Below are 18,084 nucleotides of genomic sequence, written 5' to 3'. Positions count from 1 at the left end.
AAGGACAAAGTTCGCATAAACATAGGTCCTCAAATGTTTAGTTACGGAGTTACGGCTAATAAAGGTTTTTCCTGAAATTTAGCAACTTCGCTTGAAAGCACGATTTCCATTTCTATTGTAGCTATGGGTCTGGTGAATCTAATAAAACAGGTCCCAGACGTGTATCTGCAGTACTTTTCGAGAGCATCCAGAGAATCAAAGATTATGATACATTGCTTATTTTCCATTAAGAATGTACAAACGTTTATGTCATTATTGGCAACCGTTACCGAGTTATTTCAGTCGTTTCTAGTTTATGAGGATAAAGTCAATACACGTGAGGCGTTACTTGCTCGCATTATGAATGCAATAGACGAAATTAAGAACAACCTTGTGAAATTAAAACGAGCAACAAAATGTTTTCTACACACGCAGATAAACGCATTGAACAAAGTGCAGATATTTTTGAACATTTACTGTGAAATTGTATATACACTCTACAACTTTCTTAACTCTGGCGCAGTGGCTAGCACACTGGACTCGCATTCGGAAGGACGACGGTTCAATCCTGCGTCCGGCCATCCTGATTTAGGTTTCTAAAATCGCTCCAGGAAAATGCCGGGATGGTTCCTTTGAAAGGGCACGGTCGACTTCCTTCCCCGTCCTTCCACAGTCCGATAAGACCTATGACCACGCTGTCTGGTCTCCTCCCCCAAACAACCCAACTCAAAAATCCTTAAGTCTGAGCACTGTTTTACCCGGTTTAACATGAATTCACGAGTGTTATAGTATTAATAATAGCATATTATCTGACACATTCATACAGCTTCAGTTAACGTTTTTACCATCATTTTTCCAATATTAAATTCTCTACAACTTCTGTTTCAAACTTCGTGCATTATCTGGAATGTAAAAAACATATTGGGCCGAGTAGTTAATAAATGAAAATGTTCTCGAAAAATTCAAAGGTAAGCAGATACCGGGAAAACTAGAATGGGACACTTGCACTATTAGATGACAGATATGCCTCAGTTGTAACATACCATGACGAATATAAAGCTGTTTGGTCACATTACGCATTGCTGCTACTAGGTGCGACGTAAATATGAGTGGCTGGGCATGTAATATTGTTTTGCTGAAACGGTTGGTGTTAATCATAGCGACCACGTTTGTCTTACTAGCTTTTACACAGTTCCTTGCTATCATTTCGTACCCATCCAGAACCCCACAAACTAAATATTAATATGCAAGAACATTGACCTAGAGATTTGGTGCCTCTTGGAACATCAGAAATTGTGTAGTTCGTTGTACCCTGAATTCTGTCAGTGGATGGCATCAAATACTCATGAAATTTCTGTGGCTTATGATGTTTGGGAATTGTGTGCTGACACACAGTGTTGTGCGAGATGAGTTTATCGGCGTAAGAAACTAACTGTAATTCAATTTCATACTCCTCAAAAGCCACTGTAACACAATTCTATTCTTACGAGATGTACAGCTGCCCTGTTAGACATCGTCTCGTACAATTAGAAGAAATCAGCCATGAAGTGACGCCAGTAATCAGAAAAAGTAGTGACATTTTTTATAAATTTAATGGTGGCTTTTATGACACCTTCTGGCATCGCAAATTTTAATTCTGTCGTCAGTTTCATTTACCCAGCAAGCAAAACCTTTTAATTGTAGCACACTTCTGATCGAAATATTAGTTTCATTACATTCGTTCAGATTCGATACAGTCTGATGATATGATGGGAATATCGCTAGAACTACTCCCTACCCATGGTAGTCGTTCTGTACCAAGTGGCCATCAAAATAACACTGTAGCAAAGTTTTTTCAGTTTTGAGGCTCTTGCCCTTCTCTGTACAGAGTATAAATGAATGCCTTCTCTTTATTATTTGATCTTGTTAAATACATTTTGTAGCATCTGGATTCGACTAATCCTGGGCTCGTTCATTCGATGATGGAGGGGGAGTCGTAATGTCCTACCGTATCATATCATGTTTATATAAGGACGAAACTGCAAGACCACTCTCAAAGTAATTTTGCAAATTCCTCAGTATTGGCTGTATTCAATCTCATAACAACTTTTTCACATTAACGAAGCCCTCTTTCCGGCGTGGGACTCGTTTGCTTCCAAAATTTGTATTAGGAAACGTTTAGCGTCTGGGCTATTGCAATGAATGTAACTCAAAAAGATAATGGAAAATACACTTGGTAATGAAGCGTGTCCTCGTGACCCTGTGAATCAAATGTTTGACAATCTCAAAACAGTGCTATTTACAGTATTTACGATGTTAATGGCAATGTTCACGTTCACTCTCCGATACTTAGTATTCCTTACTAATGGCATAATTTCTCTAGGTTTCCTTTAGATCAGAATATTATGATTACTTCAATTGCTACCTTCATAAAGTAATAAAGTAGCGTCTAATATTTATGTTTCCTTCAACGAGGGTTGGAATTTTAATAGTGGCAACTCTTAATTTACAGCTCGTACAAAATAAATACGTATTTCAAAGTTTTCCTGTCCTTCAAAGTAGTCACCAGCATTGCATATAACCTGTTGGCAGCGATGTGGAAGTCGTAGGATACTCTTAGCAGTGCCAGTTGTGTTGACATTTCGAGCAGCGCGGACTATTGCCCGACGAATTAGTAGCAGTTCTGAAGCGAATGCCGTGAAGTGTTTCGTACGACTTCCAACTCGCTGACAACGGATTATACACAATGCTGGTGACTACTTTGAAGGTCAGTAAAAATTTGAAACACGTATCTATCTTGTACGAGCTGTAAATAAATAGTTGCCACTATTAAAGTTCCAACCCTCGTTTGAAAGAAACATATCTCACCACCGACGACCTGCCCGTGATACACAAATTTTTCATTGATCGTTCTGTGTCGAACAGTTGGTATGTCTGTTTGAATTAACTCTATGTCGCCGTGCCTTTCACACAGACATGTGTGTGTTACACTTAGAGGGAAGGAAATTTATCTTCCCTTAAAAAAGCAACCATATTTTTTGTCTGCGCCCATCTCCTGCACCCCAACTGTCTGCTGCCGTCTTCAAGTTACCATTCCTCCACCGTATTGCTTTTCTTTTTCTTTAATAAGCCATTTGTTATCTCCGTGGTCCCTGTTCTATCCCACCCTCTGTAAAAATCCATCATGCGTTTCCCCTTGTCATTTCTCCCCACAGCTACGCACCCTTGCAGCTTCCGTATTCTCTTTCACAGCATAAAAAAGAAAAAAATTAAATCATCCTTTGAATCACTCCCTTCCGCCTTCATCCTTCAATTTATCTTCACGGCCTCGTTCTTATCTTTACGCTCGTTTCCCTTCAGGAGCCTCAGAGTCGCTCTCTCCACATATTCAACATAATTTCTCCTACATCGTAATTATTTTCTTACTCTATATATAAACAGTTCTTAGAGTAAGGCTTTTAGTGCATTGCCTCTTAAGTATTAATCCAGTAAACCATCTAACGATATTTCATGAAAATAAATAGCCTAAGCTTCTTCATTTAAATTTAAACAGCCTCCTTGTTATTTTATTTAATAGAAACGTACTTTTTTAATGAGACAATGACATCCGAGAAACCTTCATTGAAAAGATTATAGCACATTCTGAGGTAAAAAATTAGTAACAGATACCTAGCAGATTTTTTGCACACTGACCAGCATTCAATGTCTGAACGTATATAGGTTGCTTCCTACAATTTTAAGACTCTCACCTGACAGTTTCTAATGTTAGATCGAGACAAAATTTCCATTTGAATCTTTGTCATACAGTGCATTTACAGAGCTTTCGAAGCATCGCAAAAATATTGAGACCAGGCATTCCGACCGTAAACTCTAGTTCATTCACAGGACTCCATTGGACGAGAAGGCATCATTGCTATGTGTCATTCAAACATTGACGAGTGTTAGTCGCTAAACATTAACACTGATTGGGACTGCATGTACGCTGTAGAATTATTCACGATCATCTGATAGCACGACGCATTCTTCTGAAGTTAGTAACTGACTTTACTGCGGACACACGGTTTGCATTATGAGAAAGCGCACTGGTAGGGCACTGAACTATTGTACGGGAGGCAGTCGGTTCATATCATCGTCCGACGATACAGATTTCGGTTTCGGGTCTTCTCACTAGCGAACTAATCATACTCTGTGATGGTTCGCTCTAAATTGAGTAAGCCAGTTTCCATCCCAGTCCTTCTGCAGTGCCAACTTACACTCATTCGTTGTGACATTAAGTTACACTACTGGCCATTAAAATTGCTACACCAAGAAGAAATGCAGATGATAAACGGGTATTCATTCGACAAATGTATTATACTAGAATTGAAATGTGATTACATTCTCATGCAATTTGGGTGCATAGATCCTGAGAAATCAGTACTCAGAACAACCACTTCTGGCCGTGATAACGGACTTGAAACGCCTGGGCTTTGAGTCAAACAGGGCTTGGATGGCGTGAACAAGTACAGCTGCCCATGCAGCTTCAACACGATACCACAGTTCATCAGCAGTAGTGACTGGCGTATTGTGACGAGCCAGTTGCTCGGCCACCATTGACCAGACGTTTTCAGATGGTGAGAGATCTGGAGAATGTGCTGGCCAGGGCAGCAGTCGAACATTTTCTGTATCCAGAAAGACCCGTACAGAATCTGCAACATGCGGTCGTGCATTATCCTGCTGACATGTAAAGTTTCGCAGGGTTCGAATGAAGGGTACAGCCACGGGTCGTAACACATCTGAAATGTAACGTCCACTTTTCAAAGTGCCGTCAATGCGAACAAGAGGTGACCGAGACGTGTAACCATTGGCACCCCATACCATCACGCCGGGTGATACGCCAGTATGGCGATGACGAATACACGCTTCCAATGTGCGTTCACCGTGATATCGCCAAACACGGATGCGACCATCATAATGCAGGGAACGGAACCTGGATTCATCTGAAAAAATGACTTTTTGCCATTCGTGCACCCAGGTTCGTCGTTGAGTAAACCATCGCAGGCGCTCCTGTCTGTGATACAGCGTCAAGGGTAGCCGCAGCCATGGCCTCCGAGCTGATTGTGCATGCTACTGCAAACGTCGTCGAACTGTTAGTGCAGATGGTTGTTGTCTTGCAAACGTCCCCATCTGTTGACTCAGGGATCGAGACGTGGCTACACGATCCGTTACAGCCATGCGGGTAAGATGCCTGTTATCTCGACTGCTAGTGATACGAGGCCGTTGGGACCCAGCACGGCTTTCCGTATTACCCTCCTGAACCCACCGGTTCCATATTCTGCTAACAGTCATTGGATCTCGACCAACGCGAGTAGCAACGTCGCGATACGATAAACCGCAATCGCGATAGGCTACAATCCGACCTTTATCAAAGTCGGAAACGTGATGGTACGCATTTATCCTCCTTACACGACGCATCACAACAACGTTTCACTAGGCAACGCCGGTCAACTGCTGTTTGTGTATGAGAAATCGGCTGGAATCTTTCCTCATGTCAGCACGTTGTAGGTGTCGCCACCGGCGCCAACTTTGTGTGAATGCTCTGAAAAGCTAATAACTTGCATATCACAGCATCTTCTTCCTATCGGTTTAATTTCTCGGCGGTAGCACGTCATCTTCGTTGTGTAGCAATTTTAATGGCCAGTAGTGTATAAACTTCACAACTTTTTTTTTTACATCAATATGAAGATTGATATCCAATAACTGCTCCCGACGCACTATATTATGGATGTTCGCCAGTCATTGGACTGTTCTTTCCCAAGACATCAGATAGGGCCTCAGAAAAAGTTATTGTCGTACTCTTAGGCCGTTACATTGTGGGCTGTGAAAACCGTGTAAAATATGGTTTACGCTATTCCTGTTAATGATACAAGCAACTTATAAGAACGTACTCAGAACACGTGCGCGCCTGTTAAATAAGATCAATGTATCACTAAGAGCTTCAGTAGTCCATGCTGCGTAGTAACAATGTATGTACGGCGGAGACTTTCAGCATATCGTATGGTGCGACCACCGTACAACATAGAACATTGTATCATGCAGCTCACATAGCAACCTTCAGACCAAATTTTAATGAGTCATAGGTGTGTTGTTGGGGGACGTGCCCAGAGTACCTGGTTAACGGCTTTTCATGCGACAGCTCATGGTTTTCGAGAAAACTGATGTAGAAATTTTTATACGTAAAGCTTAAACCCAAGTGAGCCTAGCGCAGAGGTTAAAGTACACAGCCATCATGCTGGCACTACGTCTTTAAATCTCAGCCATGTATTTTCTTTCAGTTTCATCGTACAGAATATCATTACATATTAGGTTTGTGAATAAGTTGAAACGTCCCCTTAGAAAAATTATACATGACTGTGCTTAAACTGAGACACAAATTTTTAGCGCAACGCAAACTGACTTTCAAGAATCCCTACAAAAGTATGGCCCTGACTAACATTAAACTATAACTTTCACAAATCACTTACCTCACAAAAATCGCTGTTACTCAAGCTACAGCAATACAGCGAGCGCCACTACTGCCAGCTAAGTAAAAGATTCAAACTACTGAAGGCACTAATTACTGGTAGGCATAGTTAGCAAATGAAAGATTTTGATATAGAAAAAATCAATGTATTTACTTTAATATCGTTCAGAAATCATATTATATATATCAGTTCATGACATCCAGTCTCACAAATTTACTGTCTCTGTCCAGATCATTCGCTCTCAAAACTCCGCCATTTCACTCCCCACATCCACCACTGCTGGCGGCTCACCTCCAACTGCGCAACGCTACGTGCTGTTCACATCTAACTGCCCACTAGAATAGAGAATTTTTCAACAATGCAAACCAGACACAGACTGCACACAGCACAGCCAGTAATTTTCATACAGAGCGCTACTTGGCGTAACCAATATATGAACCTAAACAGCCTACTTACAAAGTTCATAGTGTCTTTGTCTTGCATGTTGGTATGAGTTTAACTATCGATAGCCATTGCTTGCTTGTAGTTCACTGCTGCTATTTCAGTTTACATATTGCCATTTCGTGATTTGGAAGTAGTGAGTGGAGCTGTGGACGCTACGAAATGGAGTGCCAAGTGGGGAAATCTGAACATTTCCGACCAATTCTACTGTTTGAGTTCAACAGAGGTATGACATCAGAAGAAGCAGCCGGAAACAGTTGCCCCGTGTATGAGGATAGTGCCAGTGTGCAGAGCATGACAAGAAAACGGTTTTCTTGTCTTAAGGACTGTCGTTTTTACATTAATGACTCTACATGTTCAGGAACACGTTCAGGCATTGATGAAGATCGTTTAAACGCATTAATCAACAATGATCTGCTTCATAGTACTCGATACCTAGGATATGTGATGAACTGTGATCGTCCCAGCATCGTACGACATTCGCACGCAAATAGGAAGGCTCAAAAATCGGGTGTATGGGTACCACATACTCTAAGCCAAAACCACAAAATCTGCGGTTGGCCATGTGTGCATCTCTGCTTGTTCGTCATCAATTGGTTCGTCAACAACACCGACCAGTCCTATCTTGTATCGTTACTGCTGCCGAGGTATGGTATCTTCATGCTAAGATAAGGGAATGGAAGGAATGGCTAAGCACAAGAAAAGCGGTAACGCCCCCTATAAAGACCTGCGCGTATTCACGAAAGATAATTTTACGCACGTTTTGGTGTGTCAGGAATTACTTCGGTTCTGACATACACTGAACAACGATCAGGAACACTGGGTGATGTGATGCTACACTACGGCAACGCCCGCCCGCATTCAGCTAGACTGTCAAAAAACACAATACAGGAGTTGGGTTGGGAAGTCATTCCACACCCACCTTATTTACCTGATCTTGCGCTTTCAGATTTTCACCTTTTCCGCTCTGTCTCGGAGAAACTTCAAGGAACTTCCTTTCCGGCAGAAAATTCGTTCCGGTTATGGCTCGAGAAGTTCTTCGCCTCAAAAGCACGTGATTTCTACAGTCGCGAAATCGAAAAGTTACCGCAGCGTTGGCAGACGGTTGTAAATGGTGAAAGAGAATATCTTATTGATGACTAAAGTCTCTATTATGTGTATCTGTTATGTTTATAGACTTACGGAAAAACACTAAGAACTTATCTACTAACCTTATAGTATATGTCACACAAAGATATTCAAACATTGTCATTTTTGATGTAGTATTTTCATTAATAAATCAATCATTTTGGCTTTCTTCAAAAATGTATTCCATTTGTTACAGAGAAGATTACAGATTCGTTCTACTCGCTATCGCTTGCTATACTAGAACAGAGTTCCAGATGTGGAACCGCGCGACCGCTACGGTCGCAGATTCGAATCCTGCCTCGGGCATGGATGTGTGTGATGTCCTTAGGTTAGTTAGGTTTAAGTAGTTCTAAGTTCTAGGTGACTGATAACCTCAGATGTTAAGTCCCATAGCGCTCAGAGCTATTTGAACCAGACTTCCAGATGATATTTGTCGTAGAAACAACATGAACACAAATTCGTCGAGCACCAAGCAGAGTTAACTGAAGCAGCTGCCTTGCAGGCACACGAATTTTTCATAAGGGATACAGAAAAACACAGTCTGTTCTTTCTTAGATCAATTCCAAACCAAACCACTCATCGTTGACCATTACTGTAAAAGCATATGCACTAAATTGATCCCTAGTTAAAGAATTTATTTTTATGAAACCTTTCATGGAAGCGATTCCTCTATCAGTCTTTAGCGAGTAGAGAGCATTTTGAACTTTTTTCGTGGACATTTTAACCTCCCCTGTAAAAATAAAAATGGCAGGTTGCTAAACCTGGTGAGATAACTTTTACAACGCAGTCGCAAGATTTGATCGTAATGTGTCTGATGAGTCTGACCTACTCCGAATCAATAACAAGAAGAATTTTTTCTTCTCCAAGTACGGATGAGTGACAGATTTTAAAAACTCATTCGTACAGCTCTTTCATGAAATCTGCTGTTTTTTTCCAGGTCAGAATTACATGTTTTTATTTTGTAATTAACTAGTCAGCTCTTTTGTGAACAAGCCCACTAAATTTCCCGGATGGTTCTTGCATAATAAAACGTAATGGAATATCCTTCCTGACGCAGCTAAAGTACACTGTGCTGTGGGGGAATGACCAATCTTGTTCAAATCGATTTTCGCTTCTTGTTCTGCATGGGATCAGTTATACGTTGACTGGTAATGGCAACTGTTTCCGTCGGTATTAATTATAAAATCAGGATCAAAATTATTGGTGAGTACTTTACCCGTTTCTTGAATGTTTTCCACAGATGCTAATACTTCGTGTATTGTTGCGAACTCTTTGGAGCTTTCCAAAGTATTGGGAACTCAACTACGAACTACAACCAGAATACACATTTGAAGAAATTGTACTGTAATGATTCAATTATTAATGAACTTAGTATGGTGAAAATGATTAGTTGTGAGCAATTTTGGATGACAAATACTATTTAATGATATTCGGTAGGATGACATTGAGGAGAAAGAATACATTTATGAACCAACATGACCAACGTAGTGGCAGTGAACATTAGTCCCTGCGCTACGCTCGCTTGGTCTGTACCTGACTAACGTTTCGGATGTAGAAAGTACGCATAAAATTTCAACATCAATTTTTCGGAAACTGGAGACCATCACATTTAAATCAGCTAGACAGGTACTGAGGATAGGTTCATCTGCAACATACCAAAAATTAAAAAATCCGTGATTAACATGCCTGAAGGTCCCCTTGTCACTATAAATTCGTCGCATCGTTAGGCATGTGTTCGTGACAACAATTTTTTAACTGATAATGTAAAGACACCATCTCATAACTATTTAATGATAGTTTAATTTTTCCAAATCGGTTTCAGGTGTACTTCCCATCTTTTGTTGCTTATAAAATTTTTGTCAGAATGGTGTAGCATTGAAAATTGCTTCATCAGTTTGAGTGAATTTGTAATGCTTAGCGTTCACCGCAGTGAGGAGTTCTCTTCAAACATGTGCCTTAACGCCGTACGCCTTACCATGCAGACATAGCTTTCGTAAGCCGTCGCACCTTACAACGTCGTTACGAATGCTAAATAAGCAATATAAGCCACTGAAGGTGGACGGCACGCTCCATATCTTTTTGGCAAAATGAAATCTGGTTCTAGCCTTGACTGCATAGCTAATTCCAGAAATACTCTCTCAATGCTGTAAATATTGAGTGAATAAAGTAACAACTCGTCCTGTTTTGATTCTAGGATTCACAACCCAAAGTTAGATAAACGTTCAGAAACATGGAGGAATTCCGTATATCTATTCTTCCTCACAATAAGTCATCACCCTACCTACCCGCACTAACCCGATGTAGCTAGACAGGCTGAAGCTCGGTCAGGCACGACGTTTAAGGTCATCACTTGTGGCGTCAAGGATTACAAGAGCTAAGCCACTTGAATACAGTGTAGGACAATGGAATAACCTCTCCAACTGGATGGCAGGAAATATATGTTCTATCAATCACAATGGAACAACATCAGAAGTCAAAGCATTTAATTTCATGCACACTGATCTTAATGCTCATCAAGTACTGCTTACTGCGTACGGAACGATCTGAAGTAGAATGATCATATAAAATTAATTGGTAGGAGCCAGCTTGAGATTCATTGGGAAAGTCCTTAGAAAATGTAATCCATCATCAAAGGAGGTGGCTTACAAAACACTCGTTCGACCAATACTTGAGTATTGCTCATCAGTGTGGGATTCGTACCAGGTCGGGTTGACAGAGGAGATAGAGAAGATCCAAATAAGAGCGGCGCGTTTCGTCACAGGGTTATTTGGTAAGCGTGATAGCGTTACGGAGATGTTTAGCAAACTCAAGTGGTAGACTCTGCAAGAGAGGCGCTCTGTATCGCGGTGTAGCTTGTTGTCCAGGTTTCGTGAGGGTGCGTTTCTGGATGAGGTATCGAATGTATTGCTTTCCCATACTTATTCCTCCCGAGGAGATCACGAATGTAAAATTAGAGAGATTCGAGCGCGCACGGAGTCTTTCCGGCAGTCGCTCTTCCCGCAAACCATACGCGACTGAAACAGGAAAGGGAGGCCGCGGTGGTCTCGCGGTTCTAGGCACGCAGTCCGGAACCGTGCGACTGCTACGGTCGCAGGTTCGAATCCTGCCTCGGGCATGGATGTGTGTGATGTCCTTAGGTTAGTTAGGTTTAAGTAGTTCTAAGTTCTAGGGGACTAATGACCACAGCAGTTGAGTCCCATAGTGCTCAGAGCCATTTGCGCCATTTGAGCCAGGAAAGGGAGGTAATGGCAGTGGCAAGTAAAGTGCCCTCCACCATACACCGTTGGATGGCTTGCGGAGTATAAATGTAGATGCGTAAATGTAGATGTTATTTGTTTTGGATTAACTAGTCTTTTCAAACCTAGAGGAGTATAACTTGCAAACTCTCCTCGCGCATCCAACCTCCATACAGATTTCTCACTTAAGTCGAGATTCCTTAGAAAGTGGTATAGTTGACGTACAGAATATTGGTGTAGCCTTCTCACTGCAGACAGCGCTAGTTCAGATGGTACTTTGTTTCCTCTTACCAGTTCTCTGTTAAGCTATCGTAGAAGATGTGCCCAAAAGCAGATGTGCCAGCGCACTGGATTCTTCAAGCTGGCGGCCTTTGATTTTAGTTGGTGGTGCAGGTAGCTAGTTTCTACGAAATAAGTTCGGAGATACCATAACGCCGCTTTTATTTGCAAATGACACAAAATAGTAACAGATGAGAGATCTCAGCTGCGCATCAAACTCGCTAAGTGGCAATAGGACATATCTGAGCCTGTTTATATCTGAGAGTGGGCTATAGAACGTTTTCAGATACTATTCATTTGTAATATTACAAATGAACAGTATCTGAATACAATCTATAGCCGACTCTCAGATATGAACAGTGTCAGATATGTCCTGTCGCGGACTAGCGAGTTTGATGCGCAGCTGAAATCTCTTCCATACATAGTAACACTTCGTAGCCATTCGTACAACTCCAGTAAATTAACAGTATTCATTTGCTTCCTGAATATACTAGTTAACTGTATGGCCTTATTATTTTGCTGAAGCTTCGAAAGCCCGTCGGCTCCTGCTAGTATCAGTTATGTCAAAATGTGCATTTAATCAATATATACTATAAAAGTAAACGCACATCGTACGCGCCGCTAAAACTCAGAAATGATTCCCGGTACGATCATGGGAGTTGTATGGTGTGGTAGCCATCTATCCCACATCCATGAAGAAGGTTCCAGTTTTTACTTGAAGGGCGTGCTTTTGAGGATATTAGGCCTGCGAAGTTTCGCCCTCTAGAAATTTCTAGAACAAATGTGAGTATTGGGGAAAATTTCAGAACTTTCTACAATATTCGAGAGAATTCGACAACAGTCCAGAATGTTCTGGAATGTTCCACAATGATCATGGATGTTCTGGAATGTCCCCGAATAGTCTGGAACATTAGGAAAAATTGCAGAAGCTTTAGGAACATCCCGAAACACCCCAGACCATTGTGGAGCATTTCAGAACACTCTACAAATGTTATGGAATGTTGTGGACCATTCGAAGCCTCTTTGGTGCGTTCTGAAATTCGCCACTGGTGGAGCTATCCATTGACAGGAGTATATAAAGCAACACCCGTCGTCGGTGTGAACATCAGTTTTTCATCAGTGATGAAGGGAGCAATCGAAAAAGTAGTGCAGTTAGACAGAGAAGTGTGAGTAGTCAAAGTGGTATAATGAGTGAAAAAAAATCAAAAATAAAGTATGAAAAGGTTTAAGGTTTACTTAGCGTTTTTGTTAGTAAAAAGTTGATTTATTTTGTATTTTTGACAATGACCAAACGTGAAAGAAGAGAATATCTTGCCAGGTCTGAGCCAAAATCGAGAAAACAAAAAAGAACAGCGAAAAATTGAAACAGACGAAGAGCTTGAAGCACGTTTAAGTTCCCAACGAACAAGACTGAGCACCGTGGGAAGCAGAGAAACCAAAGAACAGCAAAATGAACGGACTGAATAATCAAGAATTGCGGCCCAATCCTATAACAAAAGACTGGGAAATAAGCCAGGCATGAAAATATGACCCTTCGAGAAGATCGTACGAGGACAAGTAAACAGTACTATCTAACAAATGAAGCACTCCATCACGACGCGACGAAAGTAACAAAAATAAGTAACATCTAACAATTTTGCAACGCGAAAAAGTTAGTGGAGATACACCGTGATTCTGGTGCAAGAATATCCGGCCGCGGTGGACGAGTGCTTCTAGACGCTTCAGTCCGGAGCCGCGCGACTCCTATGGTGGCAGGTTCGAATCCTGTCTCGGGCATGGATGTGTGTGATGTACTTAGGTTAGTTAGGTTTAAGTAGTTCTAAGTTCTAGGGTACTGATGACCTCAGATTATTCTCATAGTGCTCAGAGCCATTAGAACAATTTTGTTACACAAATCGAAAAATTCGATTACCGCCACTGGAAGCAGCATCCTGAATTGACATCGAATTCAGCGACGAAATCTGCAATCAAGCACTCGTTCGTCTAGAAGATGAAAGTTCATTGCTAAACAACCAGCCCTTAGTACAACGTGGAATGCAAGCGCCACGAAAAAATGTTATCAGTGTGCTAAACTGCGACATTACAAAGTAGAAAAGCTGCAACGTCAACGAACTACTTCAATACCTTGATCGCAAAAAACCACTCGACGACGACAATTAAAAGGAAATTTATAACGGTATCATGGGCAGGATCGATAACAACACTAGCGAAATTATTTACTTGGTCATATCGGGCGGCATTGGGAAAAATCTAATAAATCTATTGCAGCCCGAAATACGTACTAAACAACATATCGCTCTTGCACTGGCTTTATCCGGCACTGCACCTTCACTTGTGGAGGGAGGACGAACTGTCCATTCCACTCTACAACTGCCGTTGAATATAGCCGAAGAGCAATTTCCGGTATGTAAAAATCTCAAGAGCGTATGTGCAGGGTGAACTAAAGTAAGCTAAAACTATCTGGACGGTCGAACGCACAATGACGCATTGAAAAAAAAAAAACACTCGACTCCATGGACAGAACATTAAGAGACTTGCGAGAAAACTCTATACTGATGGGAGGAGCTTTATTCATACTCTCAGGAGATTTTCGGCAAACACTTACAGTTACCCCCAAGTCAGACGAGGTCCCCGGCAGATGGGATCAATGCATGCTTAAAGAAATCACGCCTCTGGCCACACATATAAATATTACGACTAACAAAAAGTATCGGAGTTTAACTGTCGAAGGATGAAACAACAGCACATTTTGCTCAGCAACTCTTAAAAACGGGTGAAGACATAGAACCTACTGACCAGACGACAGGCCCCATTTAACTCAACAGTGATTTCTCTTAGCGGGTACCAGATATGTCGATACAATTCCTTCGACTTAAAACTGTCTCTCTGATCATACTACACAAAAATCTCAACTCACCAAAACTGTGTAATGGAAAGAGGATGGTCGACAAACAGCTATCGAATATCATCATCGAAGCCGAAGTTATAACTGCAAAGTAGGAAGTACACACACTATTTATCCCCAGAATACCATTTATGTCTACTGAACTGACATTCCAATTCAAAAGACTTCAATTTCCAATCAAATATGCTACAGTTTTACAATTAAAAAGGCGCAAGAACAAACTTTAAAATATTGCGGCATCAATTTCAAATATTCCTGCTTCTCTCACGGACAACTATGCTTAGACTGCTCTGAAGTAAGAAATTCGAAAAATTTCTGCATATATGCCCCGGATAATAAAATGAAAAATGTTGTTATAAACAACTATCGTAAGTAGTTAGAATATGTTTGCTATAAGAAATTTTTACCTATTATACTTTAACAAGTATTGTAAATAGTTCGAAAATATTTTCAATATATTTTTACCTGGTATACTTTAAACGTTATCCTTTTTTTTCCAACTACCACATAGTCTCATATCAGCTACCTAAGAGAAGCCGGGTACCCCAGCCAGTCATTAATATTTCATTAAATAACATCGCACTTTATGCCAGAATACTAGTGGTTCTCTAATATCTTTACCGTCCAGTAATATCCATTCTCAGCGCTCGCGTTTCCCTCTCCATTCCCATGATTCATCATCAGGCCACGTGATCCAGTTGTATCTCTGCTTCCATGGGAACCGGCTGCCTGCTCCTTGCCGGCTTACTCTGAAACACTGCTTGCAGTGAACTGACTTTGGCTATGTGCCGAGTTTCAATAAACGTAAAATTTGGAAAAACAAGTATCCCACAAAGAAGAGGCAGTTCACAGATCCCATTCGGTGTTTTCTTTTCCAAATTAGAGTTTTCTGAAACAAAATTCAAATTTAGGAAATAATAAAGTCACGATAAGTGACTTGTATGAGTAGCCTGTACTTTCTGGTGTTTATTTCTTTCCTGTGAAGTAAAATTAATTTTCTTTTTTAAAATTTCAGCCCTCATCTCGTGGTCGTGCGGTAACGTTCTCGCTTCCCGCGCAATGGTTCCCGGGTTCGATTCCCAGCGGGGCAAGGGGTTTTCTCTGCCTCGTGATGGCTGGGTTTTGTGTGTTGTCCCTAGGTTAGCTAGGTTTAGGTAGTTCTAACTTCTAGGGGACTGATGACCATATATGTTAAGTTCCATAGTGCTCAGAGCCATTTGAACTATTTAAAATTTCAAAACAGATATTCTAAACAGAAATCTTTTCTCCTTTTTTTACACGACCTTCTTGACGATAGACTCAAATCGACTGAATTTACAATTTTACACAAATATCTAAACCACACCATTTTCACTTTCTTAAGCTCTACACAATATTCTCATTTCATTTCGCATGATGTAATGTATATACCCATTTTTTTTTAAACACGGTTAAATAATTGCTACAAAGTGATATAGATAATCTACGTATTTTAAAGTCAGCTTCCCCAAAAAGAAATACGAAATTCGGAGACCGTATCTTTAAACAGAATTATTTGATGATCATCATCAGTAAGATGGTCTTTCGCTACATTTAATTATTTAAATTAAACTTTACTCACATTTTCTGTGGTTTGGTTACCATCCATTCAAAATCCATAGGGGCAATTTTAAACATTTCATCACAGTATAAACATAAACACTAAAACTCATGCCTTCAAAACACTCAACACACGGGATATTTATTCTCTTTTTACTTTATAACTCCACTTGGCCATACACCATCTTACTTTTAACAATCATTTACGATTCGATGGTCGTTCTTTCATGGCACAAAACATTCAAAAATTAGTTTCTGTTTACACCAGGTTACACTAGTGAATCTGATTTGCTGATCTTTGTGTGGTGTTAAGAGTTGTGTTTCTTTATTGGCTGCCATCTTTACATAGTTTCTGACTGCACCTGTGGTATCAGGTATCAATACCATTCTACCGGGGTCTGAAAGTTGGCAACAGAATTCCAAGTTGCCGTCAGCTGTCGATAGCGGTCTTGTGTGATCCGGCGAACTCAGTGGAGCATGCCCGCTGAGACTTGCCCCTCGCGGCTCTGGAATACGAGCGGCCTCTGCCGCCGTCATATCGGACGGAAGGCGGGAGCCACATGATCCACTTGCTCTCGGAGCCACTTCGCTATGTGATGCTATGCAGATGCCGCCTAGTCGCGGCTCGGACTTTATTGTTCGGGCTTCAGAAAGCTTCATCTTTATTGTCACTGACAGCTGTACTCTATTCCTTGTTGCATTATTTATTATGAGCCTTGGAGAAATACAATTTAAGTAAATCTTACGATTAATGTGTTAACTTGTTTGTTAATCATTTCTGCTCCTGTCCAGCTTTTCTACAACGACCGTTGCCGCATCACTCTTTAACCCACTTGTTCATACCTCTGTATACTAATTCTTACACATCATATATGAAACACATGTTCTCCTAAAGACTGGAAAATTAAGAAGGAAACCTGCACCTTGGCTATGTGAAGAACTCATGAATCACTGAGACTCTGTACATTAAACTTATAAACTACAATGCCCTAGAATCATATCGCTTACAAGCAGAAGCGGAACAGAATCAGTCAAGCCGTAAGGACTGCAAAACTCCGGCATGGCCATACATTAACCGTCCGCAGAAGTAGACCAGCAGGCAAAGTATAAGCTACAGTTTATCCCACTGTCCCAGCCGAAGAGCTCAACCAGTAGTTCACATTACCTGCAACAGCAGTACTGTATGGCCGGCCAGTGTGGCCGAGAGGTTCTAGGCGCTTCAGTCTGGAACCACGCGACCGTTACGGTCGCAGGTTCGAACCCCGCCTCGGGCATGGATGTGTGTGATGTCCTTAGGTTAGCTAGGTTTAAGTAGTTCTAAGTTCTAGGGGACTGATGACCTCGGATGTTAAGTCCCATAGTGCTCAGAGCCATTTGAATTAAGTACTGTACCCAAAACGAAACAGAGACTCATTGATTATGTCCTGCAGGTAAACGACTAGCCGCGAATAATTCAATTTAAAGAATGTTACTTGCAATATCGTCAAGAAAACTATCATGCGTACGTGATTGGCACCTGCTGGATATAATGGCATCACAGTGGAGATGATGTAGCTTATTATTTACACATTACTGTCTACTATAACAGATATGTTCAACCACTCTTTAACGACAAGTGTTTTTCCTGAAGACTGGGAACAGCGGTTAGTTGAGCCACGACTTCAAAAGGACGTTTCCACAGCACCCTCTAAATACCGACCTGTCTTCATTCTCCCTGCACTATCCAAGGTCTTACAATAAGTAGTCCTCCATTAGCTAATAAACTATCTAGCCACAAACTACATTCTAGACGAATACCAATTAGGTTTCCGTTAGCATCGCAGCACAACATCTGTGTTAAGGAGGTAACAGTTTGCGACGGGTCAGGCTCTTATCGCGCAGTTTCCTTTCCCTGAAAGAAAATCCACCTACCTCGTTTCTTAGGTAGTTGCTGCACTCGCCTCTCCTGATAGCAGCTACTGGAAAAATTGCAGAAAAGCAGTGTTGAAGAAACTGCAATTTAATAGCCGCTCACCGGAGGCCGCGATACATGTTTGCTGAAATACAATCTATGAGC

Source organism: Schistocerca gregaria, chromosome X (genome assembly GCF_023897955.1).
Source record: "Schistocerca gregaria isolate iqSchGreg1 chromosome X, iqSchGreg1.2, whole genome shotgun sequence".
NCBI lineage: Eukaryota > Metazoa > Arthropoda > Insecta > Orthoptera > Acrididae > Schistocerca > Schistocerca gregaria.
Note: the sequence above shows the minus strand (reverse complement) of the source record.